Consider the following 21503-nt stretch of genomic DNA (forward strand, 5'->3'; position numbering starts at 1 on the left):
CTCCAGGGAGCCTACTGTTAAGGATTTTTCTTTCCCCACTAACCATCCCTTGAGGCATCAAGGTTTAGAGAGAGTTAATTTGGGCTTGTTAAAAACAATGTTGCTTGTAAGGTCATTTAATAAAATTCAAAGAATGTTTAAATATGCCTTTTTTCACAGGAAATATCAATCTTGTCGTGTTTACGTCTCTGAGTATCCTTGGTCTGCGATAAGGTCATGGTTGCTAGAAAATAATTACTTCTATTAGTAAGCATCCCACGATTTAACGGGGATGCCTGGGGGGGACAGTGGTCCCTCATCACACTCCAGAGGGCAGTTATGGCCGGTAAACTGAAGGGCAGGTGGTTTGGAAGTCCCGCTTCCAGTAGGCCACTTGGGCCAACCCCTGCGCAGGCGCATTGGGCGACAACCCGGCACAATATCAGACCCTGGGAGGTGCGAGGAAAGGGCGTGGTGGGCACCCACGTAATCCAGTGGGGACACAGGCATCCTGCGCAAGGTCACTCAGGTAAAGTGGTGACCTGGTAACTAGTTGGGAACAATCAGGAGCTTGCACGTAAGCTCAATCAGGATACGCAGAAAACAAAAATTGTACATATTCCAGTCTAGGTTAGGTATGGCTTTGTTTTAGACTCGTTAAGGTCAGCCATTCAATTGTATCGAAATTCTGCATTTGAAATGTAATTGGATATGTTTTGGGTTTTCTACGTATATGTACATTTTCCAGTTTTGATTATGATTTATTAACAATGTGTTTTATTAATTTGTAATAATACGGTCGGGGTTATCGACCCCTAATCCAAACAACAGATGTTGGATCTGATTATTGATGTTTTCTGAGGAAGGGGACAATGTTATATTGGCCATGTCCAGAGAGGGGACTCTGCAACACCAGGCCATAAGGCCCAATTCCAAGGGTACAGGGCTCAGGTGGTATCACTTGGGGGTGGAGGGCTCACTGCAGACAGAGTCCAGGTTCTGAATTCAAGTTTGTTAGAGCCTTTTCCGTCCCTGAGGCTCTGATCAGGAGGCCAGAAACCTAGCCTTTGTAGTCACTCTGGTGGTCCTAAGTTCAAGATGCAAGTCCAGCCCTTCTCTCAGGCAGCAGGGCAGCAGGCAGTAGGACAACCAAGCAGCAGTCCTTTTTGCAGAGCAGCACAGCAGTTTTTCTGAGTCTTCCACAGGTCCAAAGTTGTACTGAAGATTTGGGTCTGAGGATCTAATGTTTATACCTGGTGCCCACTTTAAAGTAGGAATAGGTGCTAGAGGGCTTCACCACCAGAGGCGCTTGGAAGTGCCTGCCTCTCTGCCCTGGCCCTAGTAGTTTTAAGCCTTTGTGAGTGTGTTTAGGCAGAGACTTTGGGCTGTGAAAGTGTGGTAGGTGACAGCTCGCCTCCCTTGAGTAAGAAATTGCCCAACACCTTTGATCATTTGGCTCACTATCTGGGAGTCATATGCAAAGACCAACTGCCAGCTACACCTAGTCATGTGACACAGCAAACAGGCTACAGGCACCAAATGGTTAGGACAATAAAATGCCAACTTTCTTGACATTTTCAGAATTGTGACTTAAAATCAGCCACTACCATTTAAGAGGCTTTTAAATTAAAATTCTTCAGACACCAAACTCAACATGCTTGTCTGCTCCCAATCAAAAGTTATCACTTATTAAATGTAATAATTAACCCGCTGTTATACTATGGGAGAGGCAGGCCTTGCATTAGTGGAAAACAATTTTTTTTTTCACTATCAGGACATGTAAAACTTAGAAGTACATGTCCAACTTTTCAAATACATTGCACACTGCCCTATGGCTGTTTAGGGCCTACCCTATGGGTGACTTATATGTATTAAAAAGAAAGGTTTAGGCCCGGCAAAAGGTTTTTTTTTTTACCAGCCCGAAATAGCAGTTTAAAAATGCACACATATGATACAGGGGCGTAACACAGGCCCCCACATCACCCGTGGTGCGGGGAGCCCCAGAGCTGCACGGGGCCGCCTCAGCACAGTACACAGGCCTGAGCACTCCGGATTAAACCCGGAGCAGGGCCCCTATGTGTAGATTGCAAGGGGGCCCCTTAAACATTCATTACACCACTGATATGATACAATCGCAGATCTGAAACATTTTAAAGGGCTACTTAAGTAGTTGGCACAATGAGTGCTATAGGCCCACTAGTAGCATTTAATTTACAGGTCCTGAATACATGCAGTACCTCTTTAATAGGGACTTGCAATTACAATAAATGTGCCAGTTTGGTCTAAGCCAAGTTTGCTATGTTTGAAGGAGAGAGCACAAGCAATTTAGCACTGATTAGCAGCGGCAAAGAGCGTAGAGTCATAAAAGCCAGCAAAAAGGGTTCAGAAAGCTGGAGGGTAAAGGACACACATTTTGTGATGACCTTGTAACAAGCTGGTAAGTCCAACATTGACTCTTTTGTACATACTTGGATCTAATAGGGTTGTGTTTGTCAGAGTAAGATAGCCATTGTTTTGGGAAAATTATAGGTGCGCATGTTGATTTATATGGATGTATATTGAATAAATCTGGAGATGTAACACATGATTGTTGACTCTCCTATCCCTAGATATACATAGAATTTAAATCAAATGCACTTTATGTACAATTTGGCAATAGTAAGTGTACCGTGAGGACGTTAAAGGAAGTAATAAGTACCATCAAAACAGAGCACTGTCATTATCTCCAAGAAAGGTCACCACTTGCATTCCATTTTCATGAATGAAATAGGATTACATTGCTAAGCGTGGAAGTAAATTGGTGAGGATTTCTAAAGGATGAGTGTAATATGAATGTGGGCTTGTATTCTGAGTAAGTAGATCATGGGAGTAAGTACAACTTTAAAATGTATGCTTTTGTTATAAACATTTTATTAATCGTATTTTTGATATGAATTACTTAAGTGGTTAAGAAGAAATGTTAAAAAACTGAGGGCCTGATTTATTGTATGGCAGCCTCTACTCTATTCATTAGTGTGGCAGAGGACATTACATCCGCCACCTTGACAGACACAAGATTGCCATATTTTGAGATCAGCAGTGATCTCTGTGCCTTCAGATGAACCACAATCACAGCAGTTCCTCTGAAGGTACCAAACCTATAATAGATGGCTGTGTTGTTTTTGACAGCAGTGCACCAAACATTTGTTTTTCAAATACTCCAAAAGTGGGAGTTGTTTCTGAAAAACAAATTACTGATGGCTCCCATAGCTAGGGAATTTTTCCCTGGGTATAGAAGGTCAATATTTAAATTTTTCTGTTCGTCGGCGATAGGTTTCCCGCAATGGTGACGGACGGAAAAAAAGGACATCAGACCATCAGCCTTAGATAGGGTTGGTGCTCGCCCTTGCTCGCCATCCAGCACACCGCCAGGTGATTGGAGTAAGCTTTCTGTCGATGAAGCCAACAGTAGCACTGCAGAGTGAAAGATGATGGTCCGCCAGACTCTAAATAGGGCAGTCGGACCAAGAGTTTGGCAGACAGGGTGCTCTGTCACTTAGGCCCTGCTTTATGTAATTTTACCTGCATGCAAGGTTTTGATGTGAAATTTCTCTGAGAAGAAATCACCTTAAAAATGTGAAAGAATATGGAGAAAGCTTTATTAAGATCCAGTGGAGAGGTAAAGGTGTAACACCCTCATAATAAAAATTCTTTGGATAAGGGATCTGTTATTACTCCTGGCTGCTTGTGTCCCTATTTAGAGAGGACCAGCGGCCAGATTCATTAAGCTTTATGGTGCTCGCAAAGGGCCAGATTCTGAGAATCTGGCCCTTTGTGAGTGCAATTTTTGCATTTGTGATTCATCATCCCAAATGCAAAATTCGCTATTAAAGAATTCGCACATTTGCGAGGAATTGCATTTAAGGAATCTCTATTTGAGATTCCTTAAATGCAATTCATGAACCATTTTAAAATTGCGAAATCGCAATTTTGGGCCGCTATTTACCGCGAGGTCAAACCTTGTGGTAAATAGCGAAAACTTAGAAAAATGCATTTAAATGCATTTTCTAAGTTGCATGTTACACACACACATGTCCTTTGGACATGTGTGTGCGCAACACCAATGTAGATTTCATTTCAGGGGTGCTACAGGGTGTCCTTTGGACACCCCTGGCACCCTAGAAATCGCTTCCTTATTTGCGATTAGCTAATTGCTAATCGCAAATAAGGAATGACTCCCCATTCATTCCTATGGGCCTTTAGCCCATAGGAATGAATGGGGAGTTATTCCTTATTTGCGATTAGCAATTAGCTAATCGCAAATAAGGAATCAGTGGGAATCGCAAATTCAATTGCGATTCCTACATGAATCCCATTTTGCGAGTCCTTAATAGCGAATCCTTAAAATTCGCTATTAAGGACTTACAATTCCTTACCTTGATGAATCTGGCCGCAGGTCCCGCAATTTGATCAGGATTGTTCCCATTGGAGCTCTCCAACGTCTTATTTGCGGGTCCCTGTTCAGAGTGGGATTATGGGCAAAAAACAATTAACTGGATTTCGGCATCCACCAAATGCTAGTGGTTGAGATTGATATAAAGCATTTCACCCATCTCTTTTTTGTTTTTCTACATTATGTTATCCTGCATTTGTATAGTACCTAGCTACCACTCATGTGGCATTGTTGCACTCAAACTGCCTGGAGCAACAATTGCCACGCCTACATGTTCAGATGACACAAACTTAACATATGTTTTATTGTCATTTAGTTCACTGAGTTTGTAAGTGCACAGGTTACTCATCTATTCTGCTGCAACATCTGGTGCAATATCACTTGTGGTCTCAAGTATGCACAATGTACCTGCAGTGCAACCTATGCCATGCATAACACTTTCAGCCAGTCTAAAGATTTTAGCAGCACCGAGTATGCTGGGACATGTACAGGTACATGCATCAATCTCGGCATTTGCGATTCCTTAATTACGATTTTTAAGGAATCGCAAGTAAGGAATTGCAAAAGCCTATGCATTAAGAAATCGCTAAATAAATTGCGATTTCTTTAAATTCCTTAATTGCGATTAGCATTTTGCGAATCGCAATTAAGGAATCCCTTCCCATTCATTCCTATGGGCCTAGAGGCCCATAGGAATGAATGGGAAGACAATCTCAATTTGCGATTCGCAATTAGCTAATCGCAAATTGAGATTGAGATTTTAAGGGTGCAGGGGTGTCCAAAGGACACCCTGTTGCACCCTGAAATCAAACAATGCACATGTGTTGTGTACACACATGCCCTAAGGGCATGTGTGTGCACAACACATTTCGCAAAATTACCATGAGGTCCAACCTCATGGTAATTTTTTCTCTCTAATTGCGAAATCGCAATTTTTTTCAGTTTCATGCATTGCTTTTAAGGAATCGCAAAATTGCCATTCCTTAAAAGCAATCGCACTTTAAAAAACCGCAAAAATAGCGATTTCTTCACTTTTAGGATAATGCATCCCAAATAGTGATTTGGGAATCGCAAACGGCCGAATTTTGCGATTCGCACCGTTTGCGATTCCTAAATCGCTTCATGCATGTGCCTGGTAGTTCCCTACTCATAATGTGAAAAACAAAACAACAGTTCTTAGAGTGAAAATAAAGACTAACTAAAGGCGCCACTCATGATTTAAGGCTACGTGGCAACACTGGCAGGCTGATCTGTCAAATTTCCATAAAACATTGACATTTGTCAAACCAAACCAAAGCTGAAAGAGTTGGTTTCCACAAACAAGATGAAAAATTCAGACATCATTTTCAGAACAAATTTTCTGAGCAAATATTTGACGTAGAGCTGCTAAAAACTGGGCCACTATTACCGGTACAGAGGCAGAAATAATATTCTTTTTTTTAGCATGTTCCTACATGGTCTCCAACTTTGCTGTGAGATACTTAGGACTGTCGCAGTAGCGGCCCGTGAAGGTAAGAGTGGTGGAGCGGGGTGGGGTGGGATGGAGAATTCGACAGATGACACCGAGGGAAAAATAATTCCCTCGGCTCTTACCTGCACGGGCTGCTCCTGGACTATTGGTCACTTGTGTCTGTCCTGGGAACTTTTAGAGTCAGTTCACCATTGTGGACCCCTCTCACATCCTAGGTTAAAAGGTTCTTTATTTCATACATCTACCACCGTTTCTCTATTGTTACCCCTTTCGTTCTCAATAATCAAAAATCCTAGTCCTTATAGCGGAGACTTTATTCAAGCCACAGAGATGTGCCTGTCTTTTGGGATGTCTGAATAAATGTCCTGCCCTTGGGGTTGTTACCTACATTTCATGGGTGTTCCGGAGCCCGCTCGCTTCTCCTTCCCTGAAACTGGCCCTCTTCACAAGTGGCTTCAGAATGATGCTACATTCCCACCGTCAGTAAACCTGTATGGTTAACTGATTTGCTGGTTTTGCAATGTTATTTCAATAATGTCAGTTTCAACATCCATAAATATAAAAAAGGAGGTCTATATGAGACAAAGCCTTCTTCTGTGGCGAATCACAACATGTGACCGTGCTTCTCCCTTCCCTGGCTCGTCATCTCATTTTCTTCCTCATCTTATGTCTCAGATGAACTGATTGTGCACAGTGTTCCAAAGAGGTGAAAAACTGCGTACACAGTAGTCAACAGCTTGCCTAACGCTGAATTCCACACCCAGGGTGTAGCAAGTAGCCACATGAGCAAGTAGCAAGTAGCTTTTACTTGTGGCAGATCACTCTTTTAAGTGCCTATTTCTTAAAGTGACCACGTGAGCAAATAGTTTTCACTTGTGGCAGATGACTCTTTCAAGTGCAAATTTCTTAAAGGTGACCACTTGTGCATGTGTCTTTGGGCCTGATTGATAGTTTGGCCAATGGGTTACTCCGTAACAGATGTTACAGATATCCCCTAGTGCATGAATACTCACAAATATTTTTCCAGGGGCTGCAAAGGTTGGTCTTTGAAGTGACCGTGGGCCACACTGATGAAAGCGGGGGAGGGCAATGTAAAGTGTGTGTAGAGGAAGGCAAGCATGTATAGCTACCGGCTCAACCAGCGCTACCAGGATGGCACCCACGGAAATGCACTGCACGTTGGCAAATTCCAAATGAACACACCACACACCTCAACTCAACAATCATGCAACTCACAACACTGGAAATGCACATGTCACAAGCTCACATACAACATGCCAAACAACATGCACACTCACCAGACACAACAGCACAACTTACTGTGGGAACCTGGGCCAGCCATGTACATCAGCCATCAATGGCATGGCACCTCAGCTACACAATAGCAGACTGTGGGGAGAGGTGGGAACCAGGGATGAGCAAAGGAGGCAAGTGACCCATGAATGAGAATGTACACAATGCCAAGTGTGGCGTGAATGTGAGGGCCAGACTGCAGTATGCAGACAATACACATATCCATGTCGACACACACCGCTGGTGTTTGGAGTGTAGTGGACAGTGGACGTAACCATTAAACCCCATCCAGTGGGGAAGAATGCAGAAAACGTAGCTTGTTACGTCCCACCCGTAAGTGTGAGCAAAGTGGTCTGGCCCAGCGTATGCCAGGCTAGCGTAGTTGTGTGAGTAAAAGGCATATAACTCTGGGCGTGGTCCTATTCCGGAATGCCCAAAGTCTCTGCCAGGGGGGCGCCTCTCACCCCGCCACGAGGCCGACGCTGTTGGCCTGAGCGGAGTTCCCTTCGATCCTGTGCGCCTGCTGCACCACTGGGCGCTGGTCCCTGAACCAGTCCTGCCCACCCCTTTGCACCCAGGCCTCAATGTTTACCTGCCGACACCGGCGTGTCTCGAAGAGGGCCCACCACCTGCCGGTGCAATCTCCATGCCCGAGGGCCGCGACCTTGACAGCGTCCTCAGACCATCACGGTCTCCGCAACACAGGCCAGCAGTACTCCTTGTTTGTTGATGTACTCTACCAGCAGACACAGCGGACAAGAAGGTCACACATTTGGAACTGAGTCTTGATTACACCATGGCAGAGGACAATAATTATGGCTGAGTTTATGTCCCTATACTCCCTTCGATGTGGTGCTACCAAGTCTGTGCATAGCATCACAACCACAAGTGCATGTGGGCCCACGTGGAAGACTGCCCTCGGCCTACACTGCACTCGAGTAGGTCACGCAATTGGAACTGAGCATCGATTTTTCAAAGGCAGAGTACATATCATTGCATGCAAGGAGAGGCATAAGAGGATGATGCGTTGCAGTTGGGAGGAAAAAAGGATCATCGTTATGGAGGTGATCGAACAGTACTGATAACTGGCCTTGTGTCACTAACTCCATGCATCGCGAGCCTACGACACGTGGCTGTGGGCCACTGCTGACCGCTGCCTCTGGCCTACACTGCGGTCCAGCAATGGCAGAGTTCATATCAGTGTACCGGCATCATTGTAGACTGCATCCCCTCTCAGCCCCGGTGCCACTAAATCTGTTCCCCGACATTCATGGACACTCTCTGGTCGAACTTTGGTGGCGTCTGAGTCTATGGACTAGGGGGTAGTTTTCATCCTCATGTAGCTGATACCGAATTGGTGGTGGCAATGAGGCTGTAGCATTCCATTCCTCCATTTGCTGCTTCCGGATGGATACTGCCCTCTGCATTATGCCCTGGCGGACACCTTCCACTGTCCCCTGTGACCCTCCGCCACAGTCCCCTTGGACATCGTCGAGGACCCGCTCAGTCTACGTGGCCCTACCTCAGTGGACTGCAAGTCACCATCCTGTGGAGGTGCGCCTGTGCCAGGTGCTGTGCATCCGGCCACTAACTCTGTGCAGCTCAAGTCAGGGACCCTGTTTGATTCAAAATTTGATGGCCCCTGAGACGATGGCCTTGGGGTCGTCAACGTCATGTGTCCGTTGCCCCGCTGTGTCCGCTGCCTCCGGCCGCAACTGCGGTCCACCAGGGTTCACACATCCAATCGAGTCCTGACCGGCCCAGATGTTGCATCACCACAGGAGGCACATGCCACCATCACCAGGACCACCTCCAACAACCATCTGCAAGAGTCGAAACAGTGGTACTAGCAGACTGACCTGTCGTGGATACCATCATCTGCCTGATACTCTACTCAGCACTCCAGGTGCCACTGACTCAGTGCACTGCAACTCATTAAACGTTACTGATTTAATGTTTGTGCTGTGGAGAGGTTGCGCAGCAATGTCACCTCAGGCAGTGTGGGAGACCTGGGACGTTGATGAGGAAGATGATGCAGGTTTAACACACCCTATTGCATCTGCATCAGGAATATCCCAGAGAGACACATTCCTAGACATTTTCTTCACATGAGCACGCTCAGCTCTAGTGCCCCAACTCCAGTGCGCTGCAACTCACGGACACTTCTGTTTGAATGTAGGGTGACCTCTGTACTTGCTCCAGCTCCCTCTATTTTGCTCAGCAGTTGGCTATGTTATGCTGGTGTTTTCTGTTTCCGTTTCAATGATGTCCATTGTTCAAGTTGTTGCCAGCGCCAACCACTCTGTGCGGGCTGGCTTACACTCAACCCACACACTACCAGCACAGGCGTCACTGTACATGTGGCCCTGCCAATAAAGGGGCCGGGCGCACGTGCCCGTAGCCAATTCAACATAATATCTGCATGCGTCCCTGTGCTCTTGTTGTATGCATGAGGGCACTGTACCCTACAACATTACATTGTGCTGTGTACAGCAGACGCAGACATGTCACCACAGGCAGCGGGTTAGAGCTTGAATATGTAGCTTTGTCGTCACCCACTCAATATGTAAGAGGAGTGGACTGGGTCATCGTACGCACAGCCAACGTGGGTGTGTGACAGATATTTGCTTGCCCTTGGCCGTGGTTCTGTACTAGGAATGTACATCTACATGTGTCTCTGTGGCAGTGTGGGTCTCCTTTGTGGGGTTTAAGTGGTCCCGAAGGGTATTAGACACCCATATATGTGATCTAGTTCGCCTTCCATGGGTTTGGATCCCAGTAGCACCTGTTCGGCCACCTCCTTTAGGCGTTCTGGCACCTGGCATTGGGGTACCATGTGTGGATTGGTGAAGTGTTGGGAGCCAGCCGTGCTTGCAGATGTTTCCTGGTGTGTGGTCTGTTGCAGGGGCTGAGTTCTCCTCTATATAGCTTGGCTGCCCTGGTCCTGGTGGTGGGTTGTGTGGGATGTCCATGGGCTGTTGTATAGCGTCCGTGTCGAAGGTGTGGCGGTCCTCTCCATTATCACTGATGAGTGGTCGACTCTGCTCTGCTGGAGGTGTTGTGTGTCCCTCTGCAATGTGAAGGGGAGATGCATGTTGACATGGTGTTGACATGAATGCTGGCGCATTGTTCTTGTTTACATGCAGTCTGTATGACAATGTACATTGTGACTGTTTTGTAGGTGCTGGATTTAGATGCGGGACAGTGGACATTTGGACTACATGAAGGATGTGAGGTTGTACGCGTACATTTCCATTTCACAATTTCCAGCTCTGTAAGATGTAGTAGGCCTGTTTCTGCACATGTGCGGAGCCAGTTGTATCCTCTGTTCTGCTGTGTCGGGGTTGCGCATTGTACCACATTGTCATCCTTGTGGATGTGCCGTTATTGCTATGTGTGTGCTGGAGTGTGCCACGGGGATCAGGGACATGATCCAGGATCATTGTGGGCGTGCAGTGTGCTACACGGCATTGTGCATGTGTGCCATTGTGTCCATCTCCCCCCGTCCCCCAGTCCCTCAATGTTACTCACCCTGTTGATGTTGTGTCAGGTCCTACCGAGCTGTGTCCAGACTCCCGATGTAGAAAAAGGTAGGGCTAGGACCTTTCTCAAGTTTTGCCCGGCGCTAACCGCCCTTGTACCATTCAAATTACCAAGCAATGAGGCAGGCGCCGGAGACCAGAAGGCAGGAAACAGAAGTTTATTCCGACGGAGCAGAACACATCAGATCAGACAACAAGGTATCGTCTCGAGGTGCTCTAACAGCCACTCAGAGGCCTGGCCTCTTATACACTGGTTTATGGCATGTGACCTTCTTTTAATACAATCACAACTTTGTAAGGCATGGGAAAAGACATCCCCGTAATCCTCGTGCTAATCCCACCCCCATATACATTTACAATGGAGGTCCTCAACCTGCTGATAAGAGAGAGGGTCATCACGCAGCTGAGTGTTTCGTCGAGTCTTAGGATGTGTGCGCCTGATCATGTCACAGGGGGTGGGGAGGCCTGGATCAATAGAGGGTCCTTTGAAGGAGAGCGACCTCATACAATAAGGGCAGTAAATGGTATCTCTCGGCTTAGGCAATGGCCTCGGACCTGTGTGGACAGTCGGACACCGGGTGAGGGGCCATCAATGGAGTGGTATTCATGCTGCGTGGACAATCCAGCGCAGAGGGGAGGTTTATCAACAGAGGGGCATTCATGGGAAGAGAGGAGGTGTTGGTCAGGCGCTGGCGTGACTCCTAAGGACAGGGTCATGCAGATGGGTCATGCTCATAAGGAGGAGGGAGGGGGGAGCCAGGGTGCGCGGAGGATGCTTGCTGGGTCAGAGGGGCGCGCTGGCGATCGGTCGTGGACAGGGAGACCATGATATCTAAAATGGCTGCCGTGCACGTAATACATAGGTGACCTAGAATGGCTGACGTGCGCGTAGTGCATAGGTGACAAGCTGGCGCAGACGATGTTCAGATCGCAAACTAAAATTCCACAGTCCTCCCTTTTAACATGTCTCGCCAACTTGTCAGTTTGAATTTATCCCCATAAGGCCACGTATTTCTACTTCATAGAGGGGGCTCATGTGCTCATTTCGAAAGTCCAAAGTCTTTGGGCACATACAGCTAGAAAGAAGGCCGAACAATGGTGGCAGACATTGGATACCTAAGCAACACCCACATAATATTACAATAGGTATCAGCACGAAGGAGAACAACTTCCAACCCCAATTTTTCAAAGTGTCCCAAAACCAGCTCCCAAGCGACCATCCTTCCTGCTCTTGGTGAACCTCTGAGGACAGTCTGTGGAGGTGTTCAATGGCTTTGTAGACTGAGGGCGAGTTGTCAGGTACGTAGGTGCAGCAGCTGGATCCGATGATGCGGCATGCTCCTCCTCGGTCGGCTAGGACTACGTCTAGGACGAGTCGATTTTGGAGGGTCACAAGGCGGACCGCCTGAAGTTCCGCAGTGTTGTTGGCGAGGATGCCAGCCGTGATGTTGATCGTTGTTTCTACGGCCTGGGTCAGGTGTCGGATAGCACGGCTGTTTGCCATTGGACCCCACAGAGGAACAAGTCCCTTTGCTGCATCCAGGAACTGTGCTCCGGTGGAGTCGGCTTGTCCAAGGTCGTCTGCCCGCCTCTGCCGGTGGTGGTTGGCAGGGGCTACATAAGTGGGTGGAAGAACGAAGGCAATATAACAGGTGCCCTTCCATCCTCTCGGGAGCCAGGTGTAAGCCTTGGTGCCACACACAAAGTACATATTCGGAGAAGCAAAAAAAGAAGGGGGTTCAGCTGAGTCCAATGTTCTGGTGACTCGGCAGGCGCTGTAACCCACCAGCTGCGTTCCCTGGCCTTCTAGGCACACAAGGCCAGTGACATTGATCACGGACAGAGCCACAGTCAGGGTGGCGGTAGTTTGTTTCTGCAGATGAGAGAAGGTGGTTCTGGCTGGATTGTGGAGCACCTGTACTTCGACTCGTTCTTTGGCTGGAATGTCTTTGATGAAGGTGGTGCCTGCGAGCGCAGGACACAGGGCAGCTGGAGTCTTTCCTGTTTTGTTCAGCCAGAACCCAGAGTAGAAGAGTGACACTGTCCGGCTGGAGGTGGCGTTGTCCCTGTGGCTCTCTTGCATGAGGATCAACCAGGCGAGGCAAGAGCCGTGAACTGAGAAGGGTGAAGGGATGAAGGGGATGGAGTGTCCAGTGGCATGCGGGAGCAACCCGCAGATCCAACAGTTCGTAGCATTTGCAGCAAGGTTATGTTGGTGCAACAGTTGCACGAAGGAATTGTTCCAGAATTCCCTGCGCCTTTCTCGGAGCTGAGGCGACAGAGAGATTAGGTGATGCTCTTTCAGGGGTGTTGGCTGTGCAGTAGGTAGCAATGTCTCGTGAGCCGGTGTGCTCTCTTCCAGAATCCAGAAGGAGGTCATGAGAAGGAGGCAGAAAAGGAAGACAATGAAGAGTGCAATTGTCTTTGATTTGTGCAGGTTGTCGGTCTTTGGATTTCTATACTGGGTATTTCCCGTTGCTTCCATCATCTTCTTATCTGGCGCTTCCATCATCTTCTTATTTGGCGCTTCCATCACCTTCAAGGGGCTCGGTAGTGGGCAGAACCACAGACTTCGTTTAGCTTCTCTTCCGGTAACCCTTGATTGTGTGTAGGTCACCGTTCTGAGATTTTAACTTAGTCCGTGGCCTACTTAGCCGAGACTCCCTCCTTTCGACGCAGGAAATACCCTTCTCTGGATGGCACAGTAGGATCAGAGAATTTTGCAAGTTCGAGTGCCTCAGTATCTGGATAACAGTCCAATATCGGTCGGTCTTTGCTCAGGAGCTCTTCTTGGGTGCTGACGTTTTCTGTCGTGGCCAGGTTTGCAGAGACCTTCCGGCAATGATGCGCGTGCAGCCAGTGCCTCTTCCCCTCCACTCGGAGTGCCGTTCGGGTGGTGATCAGCACTTGCCAGGGGCCCGTCCACCGAGGCTCCAGACTCTTGGTTCGCTGGAAATTTCGTATCAATACGAAATCTCCCGGTTGGATGTCGTGACCGGGGCCCCTGGAAGCATCGGGGATGGCCTGCTGCACCTGTTGATGAATGACAGACAACGTTTTAGTTAACTTGCACAAATAATCAGATAGTAGGACGTCTGGGACGTCATGAATGGAGGTCGGTTTGGGAGCAGTCCAGAGATTCATTGGCCGCCCGAACACGACCTCGTAGGGGGTCAAATGGTGCTTGGTGGGAGTGGAGCGCATTGATAACAAAGCCAGTGGGAGAGCATCCGGCCAGTTAAGTCCAGTGGTGGCCACTATTTTTGCCAGTTTCAGCTTGAGTGTGGCATTGTGGCGTTCCACTAGACCAGCGGATTGGGGGTGGAAGACCGCATGGAATCGTTGCTTCACCCCCAACCCTTTCAGGATTAGCTGGATAACCTCAGCTATGAAGTGGGGGCCATTGTCGCTCCATAAAATTCGGCAAAGGCCATAGCGAGGGAAGAATTCCTTCAGTAGTACTTTGGCAGTAGTCATGGCAGTGTTGTCACGGGTTGGATAGGCTTCTACCCATTTGCTGAAGGCACATACGATGACTAGTACATACTTCAGGTTTTGGCATCTCTCTAGTTGGATGTAATCCATCTGAAGGACCTCAAAGGGGTGATTGGGGGTCCCAAACCCTCCCCGGGGCACTACAGTCCCTTTCCCGGGGTTGTGTTGCAGACAGATAAGGCACTGCTGAACTAGGCGTCTGGCTGAGTCAGGGATTTTGTCGTTATGCCAGACTTTGGAAATGAGTTCGATCATGGGTGCAGATCCTATGTGTGCGGGGGAGTGAGCCATGGTCAGTATGGGAATCAGATATGAGTCGGGCAGCATCCATTTGCTTGCATCCTTCGTTCGCCAACAGCCTTCCTCATCCTTCAAACCCACCCCTGCCCATTTAGTCAGCTCGTGAGGGGTGCTGGCCGATTGTATGTCTCTGATCATTATCCTTGTGTCACTCCATGTTTCTGCTTGTGACCTGGTCACGTACATGCGTGTCACCGTCCTATTCTCGGCTGTGGTTCGTGCGGTAATGTCGGCCAATGCATTCCCTTGTCCAACTAAGTCTGTCACCCTTTTGTGTGCCTGACATTTTATCACCGCTAATCGTTTGGGGAGGAGAACTGCTTCAATCAGGGCGGAGACTAAATCTCCGTGGAGGATCGGGGTGCCGTGGGACGTCAGGAATCCCCTCTCCCTCCACAGGAGCCCAAAATGGTGGACCACTCCGAAGGCATACTGGCTGTCCGTATATACGTTCGTGGTGGTCCCTGCGGCTATGATGCATGCTCGAGTGAGGGCTATCAGCTCTGCTGCTTGGGCAGATCGTTGTGTGATGCAGGCTGTCTCAACTACTGTTCGGGCTGTCGTTACTGCATAGGCAGCTGAAGTGGCGCCATCTGGGAGTTTGATGCAAGAGCCGTCTACCCATAGCTCTCCATCGGGGTCAGGGAAAGCAGTGTCTCGGAGGTCAACCCTACTCCTAGTTTGTTCGTCCGTGAGGGTCACACAGTCGTGGATGGGAGGAATGTCAGGGTCGTTTTCAGGCAGGGGTAACAATGTGGCAGGATTCAAAGTCGTGCATCTCTTTAGCGTGATGTGGGGGGCAAGTAGCGTCAGTTCATACCCTGTCAGTCGTGCGCTAGTCAGGTGTTGGGTCTTTGTCTGATTCAAGAGGGTGTCGACTGCATGGGGTACTAGCACTGTGAGGGAGTTGGAAAGTACAATTCCCTCGCTCTGACGGATAGAGACAGCAGCGGCGGCTACTGCTCGAAGGCAGGCAGGCAAAGCTCTGGCTACAGGATCAAGAGTGGCGGAGAAGTAGGCACAAGGACGCTGCTTAGGACCAATTGATTGAGTTAGGACAGACAATGCGCATCCCTCCCTTTCGTGGGTGAAGAGGGAGAAGGGTTTGGAGTAATCCGGCGTTCCGAGGACAGGCGCTGAGCAGAGTGCATCCCGTAATTCCTTAAAGGAGGCTTGACACTCAGCGGTCCAAGGAAACGGGGAGGGGGCATCCTTGGTCAGTAGGGCAAGTAATGGTTTCACAATGAGGCTGTAATTAGGCAACCACTGTCTGCAAAAAGATGTTAGGCCAACCAAAGAGCGGACCTGCTTTTGTGTTTTCGGGATGGGGGTATCTAGGATGGTTTGGATTCGGTCGGGTGTAAGTTTCCTCCCTTCTTTGGACAGAAGATGGCCTAGGTAAGTCACCTGTGGCTGGCAGAACTGTAACTTCTTTTTGGAGACTTTATGGCCATTTTCTGCAAGAAAGTGTAGGAGTTGAACGGTGGCTGTTGTTGCAAGGGGGGTGGTGTCGGCCGCCAAAAGGATATCATCGACATATTGGATCAACACCACTCCCTCTGGAAGCTGGAAGGCATCCAGCTGTCTTTTGAGGGCCTGGCTGTAAATGCTGGGACTTTCAGTGTACCCCTGGGGAGCTCTACAGAATCGGTACGAGCGGGATTTTAGAGTGAAGCCGAAGAGGTAACGGCTGTCTGGATGGATGGGGATAGAGAAAAACGCGTTCTTAAGGTCGATAACAGTAAAGGTGGTGGCAGTGGACGGGATGAGGGTCAGAATGGTGGTGATATCAGATACCACAGGATATTGGGGTACAACTACTTTGTTAATCTCTCGCAAGTCGATGATGAAGCGGTACGCTTTCTCATCTCCTTCACCTTGCTTCTTAACAATAGGTAGAATTGGGCTGTTGCAGACGTTGCTAACCACTTCTTCAACCACTCCTGCGTCTACCAGAGACTGAATGATCGCTACCAGTGCCTTCTCACCCTCTGGCGATATCCGATACTGCGGGAGTTTCGGGAGCATAGCGTCCTGTCGTACAGTTATGTGAATAGGGTCAATCATCATTCGCCCCACATCAGAGTCATTTATGGCCCACAGGTACGAAGGTAGGGTGTCAAGCAGGGATAGGTCAGCGTCAGTTATAGAGCACATGTGTCGTGGAGGACGGGATCTGGGCATGTCTGGGTTGTCGTACAGGATGACTCGTATTCCATCTGGGGAACACCTAATGGTAGCTCGAAAATGCTTCAGTAAGTCAATGCCCATAATGGCGTCAGGGGAGTTGGAGGAGAGGAGAAATGTCGCGTCAGTAGTGTTGTTTTCTAGGTCAAAGGTAATAGGTACGGACAGGGGGTTAGTGGAGGGCGTCCCATCGAAACCTATCGACGTTATGTGTGAGCCAGACAAGGGTGCCCTTGGAATCAGTCGTTTTGATAACACACTACGTGTCGCCCCAGTGTCTACCAAGAATGGAGACTCTGTACCCAAGACCTTAGCGGTGACATAAGGACCTTGCTGGTCAACACAGAGCTCGACTGGATCCCTCCCTTGCCCCTGGCAGTCCTATGCAAAGTCGGGGGCATGTTCACCTTCAGATAGCTGATATTGGTTCTGTCGGGGACGGTCAAATGTGTTCAGTCTTCCTGATCTGTCATTATTGGTGTCGTTGGGGCTCCCTCGTCCCTGTATTCTATTCCTCGGACCACCCGCCACATCCCTGGACTCCCTATTTCTGTTCATTTCTATCAGAACTGGACACTGAAATTTCCAATGACCGAGCCCTTTGCAGAAGGCGCATTGGTCATTGCCAACGTCTCTACGTCCAGTGTGGGGTGCTGGGGTGTGATCTTTAGGAGGTAGATCTCTGGGGGTGGTTGATTGGTAGTTCCCCCTTTGGTGTTCCCGTCCTAGCGCTATACCCTGTATCTGGGCTATCATTACCCTTTCCTTCAAATCTTTCTTCTTTTTCTCGGACGCCCTATCATTCTCATTCTTTTGGTGCTCGTAATACTGAGCCATCTGAAGGATAGCTGCGGGTTTGGAGGCCCCCCAACTACTCTCACTCGTCTGTAGTTTTTGGGAGACCTCCTGTGTTAGTCCCTTTACGTAATTTTGCACAAACAGGTGCTGTCCGGTTGCGGTGGTCATGTCTTGGCCACTGTAGTCGGAGAACACGGTCTCGAATCGGGAGAAGTATTCTGACACATCCTCCTGGGGTTTCTGTCGACAGGCCGTGACTATCGACCAGTCGACTTTTCTTTCCGGGACCAGGGTTTTTAACTTCTGGACCAGTTTGTCTGGGAGTTCCAGTATGTCCTTCACTGGTTTACTCCCCGGCTCTCGCTGTCTATCTAGTTTACCGAGTTGGTCCCAGGTATGTCCAAACAGATCCGTGTGGTCGACTTTCCGGATTTGCTTCCACACATCAGCTGGCAGGCATAACCCAAAGAACAAGTCAATATCTGCTAAAGTCATTATTGTCGAACCCAAGGCTGTGCCTAATTCAGTATAAAATGCCGTCGGGTTCTTTCTTAAGTCGGGCAAGGTTTGCTTGAAGGTTAGGATGTCTTGTCGGTCCCATGGTTGGTAAACCCAATTGTACACAACCCTTCCCTTTGCATGTTCATTATTAATATCATCGCTCGTTCCCTGGCCCCGTGGCGGGATCCAGTAAGGAGCCGCTTCTCTGATAGGCATCATAGTATTGGCTACTTCTGCCGAGGTTGTTTCAGGGACCGTAACCTTGGCTTCGGGTTTCTGTTCCGCGAGGTGGCGGAAGACCTCGAGCATTTGCATGAAGAGCTCCGTCGCCTCACGTTCAGTCCCATCTCCAACATCAATCTTTCTATACAGTGTTGTGAGTTTAGCGGGACCCTTACTCTGATACCTATCTTCATACGCGTTCAGGGTGTGGTAGCTGAACCGCAAAATGAAATGCCGTCTATGGCTGTCGGCATGTGAATTATATACGCTCATGGTGTATTCTTCGCTCTCCCTTCGTTCTACCAATGTTTTTGCTATTTTGTCGATCCCATCCCGCTCATCTTTGCTTAACCTATTTAACCTGGCTGATGATTGTTTGCTAGCCTCGGGGTCGCCTGACAAAGTTGTTAATGTGGCTGGTGCGGAGGTCGTAAGGGCCGGTGCACTAGCACTAGGGTCATTTTCACTCACACTCGGGGCTTGCAGGTTTTGTTGGCTGGGAGCATATGGAGGGGGCATGTAGATGATCGGTGGACCTAGCAATAGCTCATCGTTTGCCCGTTGTTTGGAGGGTAGTTCAGGGTAGAGCCTAGAGGGGGTCCTAACAGGACATTGGCCTGTTGACCCTGATTCTTGGTTTTGTGTAGCTTCTTCTCTTTCTTTTATTTCTTCTTCTAGTTGTTTTGCGGCTAGGTGGGCTGCCTTTCGTAGTTCTTTCCCTATTTTTGCTTCTTCTCTTTTCTTTCGTTGTTCCGTTTCTTTGCGCCACATGCCGATACTGTCGAGCATAGTGGGCGTGGTCTTATTCTTCTGGAGCGCTATTTCTAATGTTTTTATTTTATTTTCATTAAAGGAACCTATCAGTGGCCACTGACTTTCAGGGTTCTTTTTCGTATATTTATGCCATAGTCTAGTGTAAGCTATAGCGACTAGTCCATACTTAGTGAACATGTCCTTATTAGGGGTGCCCTCCAGTGGAGCTGGATGGTTCATCTCTAATAAGCGGTCCGGGCTAAACAGGCTACCAACCAGTGGGGAGAAGATAGGCATGACGGTTTACACCGGGGACAAAAGTCTGCACTACCTATCTTATCACGGCGGGCAAAGACTAGACAGAATATTTCTATTCTCCGTTGTTTGCCGGCGGTGAATACCTCAAACGAACCAATACCGAATAATCGGCCAATCAAACAATTCAGTGGGGAGAATAAGTGGGCACGAAAAGTTATCGCTACCCACTCTTTCTCTACCTGCAAAGAGAGACCTTGTTCTTCCCTGTTTGCAGAAAAAGAATCTCCAGACAATAATCCACGAACGACAGTTCGGGAAACAGTGGGGGAGGAAGATAGTCACGACGGATTACAATAGGGACAAAAGTCCGCGTTACCTATCCTTCACTGTTTGCAAAGAGAGAGCCTGTTTGTTTTTCCCCGTTTGCAGACAGCGAATCTCCAGAGGTTTAAACAAAGCGTAATACTAGTATTATCCAAACAAACAATTTTCCTCAATTCGTCGTGTTTACACGACCTTACCCGGACCGCATGGACGGTTTCCTGTCCTCTGGATCCAGCGCCCGATCGTCCTCTCTCCTTCGTGATGTTCGCGGCACTCCTGATGGTTCCCAGTCAGGACCGTAGATCACTCGAGAGAGGTCTGTTCAGAACTAGTGAAGGTCGGATGATCGGCTGTCAGACGAGGGTCTATCGGACATGAGCTCTTCCCGATCGTTGCAGTCGTTCACTCTGTCATCGGGACCTCTCCCACTGGATCCACGTGTCGCTGATGGGCCCCACGCTTTGGGACGCCAATTTGTAGAAAAAGGTAGGGCTAGGACCTTTCTCAAGTTTTGCCCGGCGCTAACCGCCCTTGTACCATTCAAATTACCAAGCAATGAGGCAGGCGCCGGAGACCAGAAGGCAGGAAACAGAAGTTTATTCCGACGGAGCAGAACACATCAGATCAGACAACAAGGTATCGTCTCGAGGTGCTCTAACAGCCACTCAGAGGCCTGGCCTCTTATACACTGGTTTATGGCATGTGACCTTCTTTTAATACAATCACAACTTTGTAAGGCATGGGAAAAGACATCCCCGTAATCCTCGTGCTAATCCCACCCCCATATACATTTACAATGGAGGTCCTCAACCTGCTGATAAGAGAGAGGGTCATCACGCAGCTGAGTGTTTCGTCGAGTCTTAGGATGTGTGCGCCTGATCATGTCACAGGGGGTGGGGAGGCCTGGATCAATAGAGGGTCCTTTGAAGGAGAGCGACCTCATACAATAAGGGCAGTAAATGGTATCTCTCGGCTTAGGCAATGGCCTCGGACCTGTGTGGACAGTCGGACACCGGGTGAGGGGCCATCAATGGAGTGGTATTCATGCTGCGTGGACAATCCAGCGCAGAGGGGAGGTTTATCAACAGAGGGGCATTCATGGGAAGAGAGGAGGTGTTGGTCAGGCGCTGGCGTGACTCCTAAGGACAGGGTCATGCAGATGGGTCATGCTCATAAGGAGGAGGGAGGGGGGAGCCAGGGTGCGCGGAGGATGCTTGCTGGGTCAGAGGGGCGCGCTGGCGATCGGTCGTGGACAGGGAGACCATGATATCTAAAATGGCTGCCGTGCACGTAATACATAGGTGACCTAGAATGGCTGACGTGCGCGTAGTGCATAGGTGACAAGCTGGCGCAGACGATGTTCAGATCGCAAACTAAAATTCCACACCGACTCCTTGCACCGTCTCCACACTGATGTCTGTGGCCTCCGTTTCCTCCAGATCCTCTTGTGGCGCAGGACTCCCACCTCCTGTCACCGTTGCTACCTTCCTGTTGCCAGCGGCTTTGTGCCTGGTTTAGATTTTTACATCATGCCAGCCCCTCCTGGCCTCCTCCATTGGCCTCCTTGGCACTCCGACTGCATTCAAGGTAGTCTGATTGTGGGTCAGTTGATGCTAGTGTTCTGTCACCTCCGTGACGCTGATCTGGGTTTTCCTGCGGACTGCACCCTGTCTTCCTCTCCCTCTTCACTTTGGCCTTCCCCGACCCCGTTGTTCCTTGCTGGTGGTCTGTGGGGCTTGTGGGGTTCGCGTTGGCCTCTGCGCTTGGTCAGGGTGCATCCATGTTGCTCGGCACTTTGGATTGTTTTTTGTGTGTTGTTTTTGTTGCTTTTATAGTGCATTTTCCCACCAGATGTGTGGGAGTTGCAGGTCTGCCGCTGGTTTTCGCTGCTTTTTGTGCCGTGATTGGCCTCATCGCATCTTTTTTGCATTCGTGTTTCCTATTTTTG

This window comes from Lissotriton vulgaris, chromosome 2_1 (assembly GCF_964263255.1).
Source record: "Lissotriton vulgaris chromosome 2_1, aLisVul1.2, whole genome shotgun sequence".
Lineage (NCBI taxonomy): Eukaryota > Metazoa > Chordata > Amphibia > Caudata > Salamandridae > Lissotriton > Lissotriton vulgaris.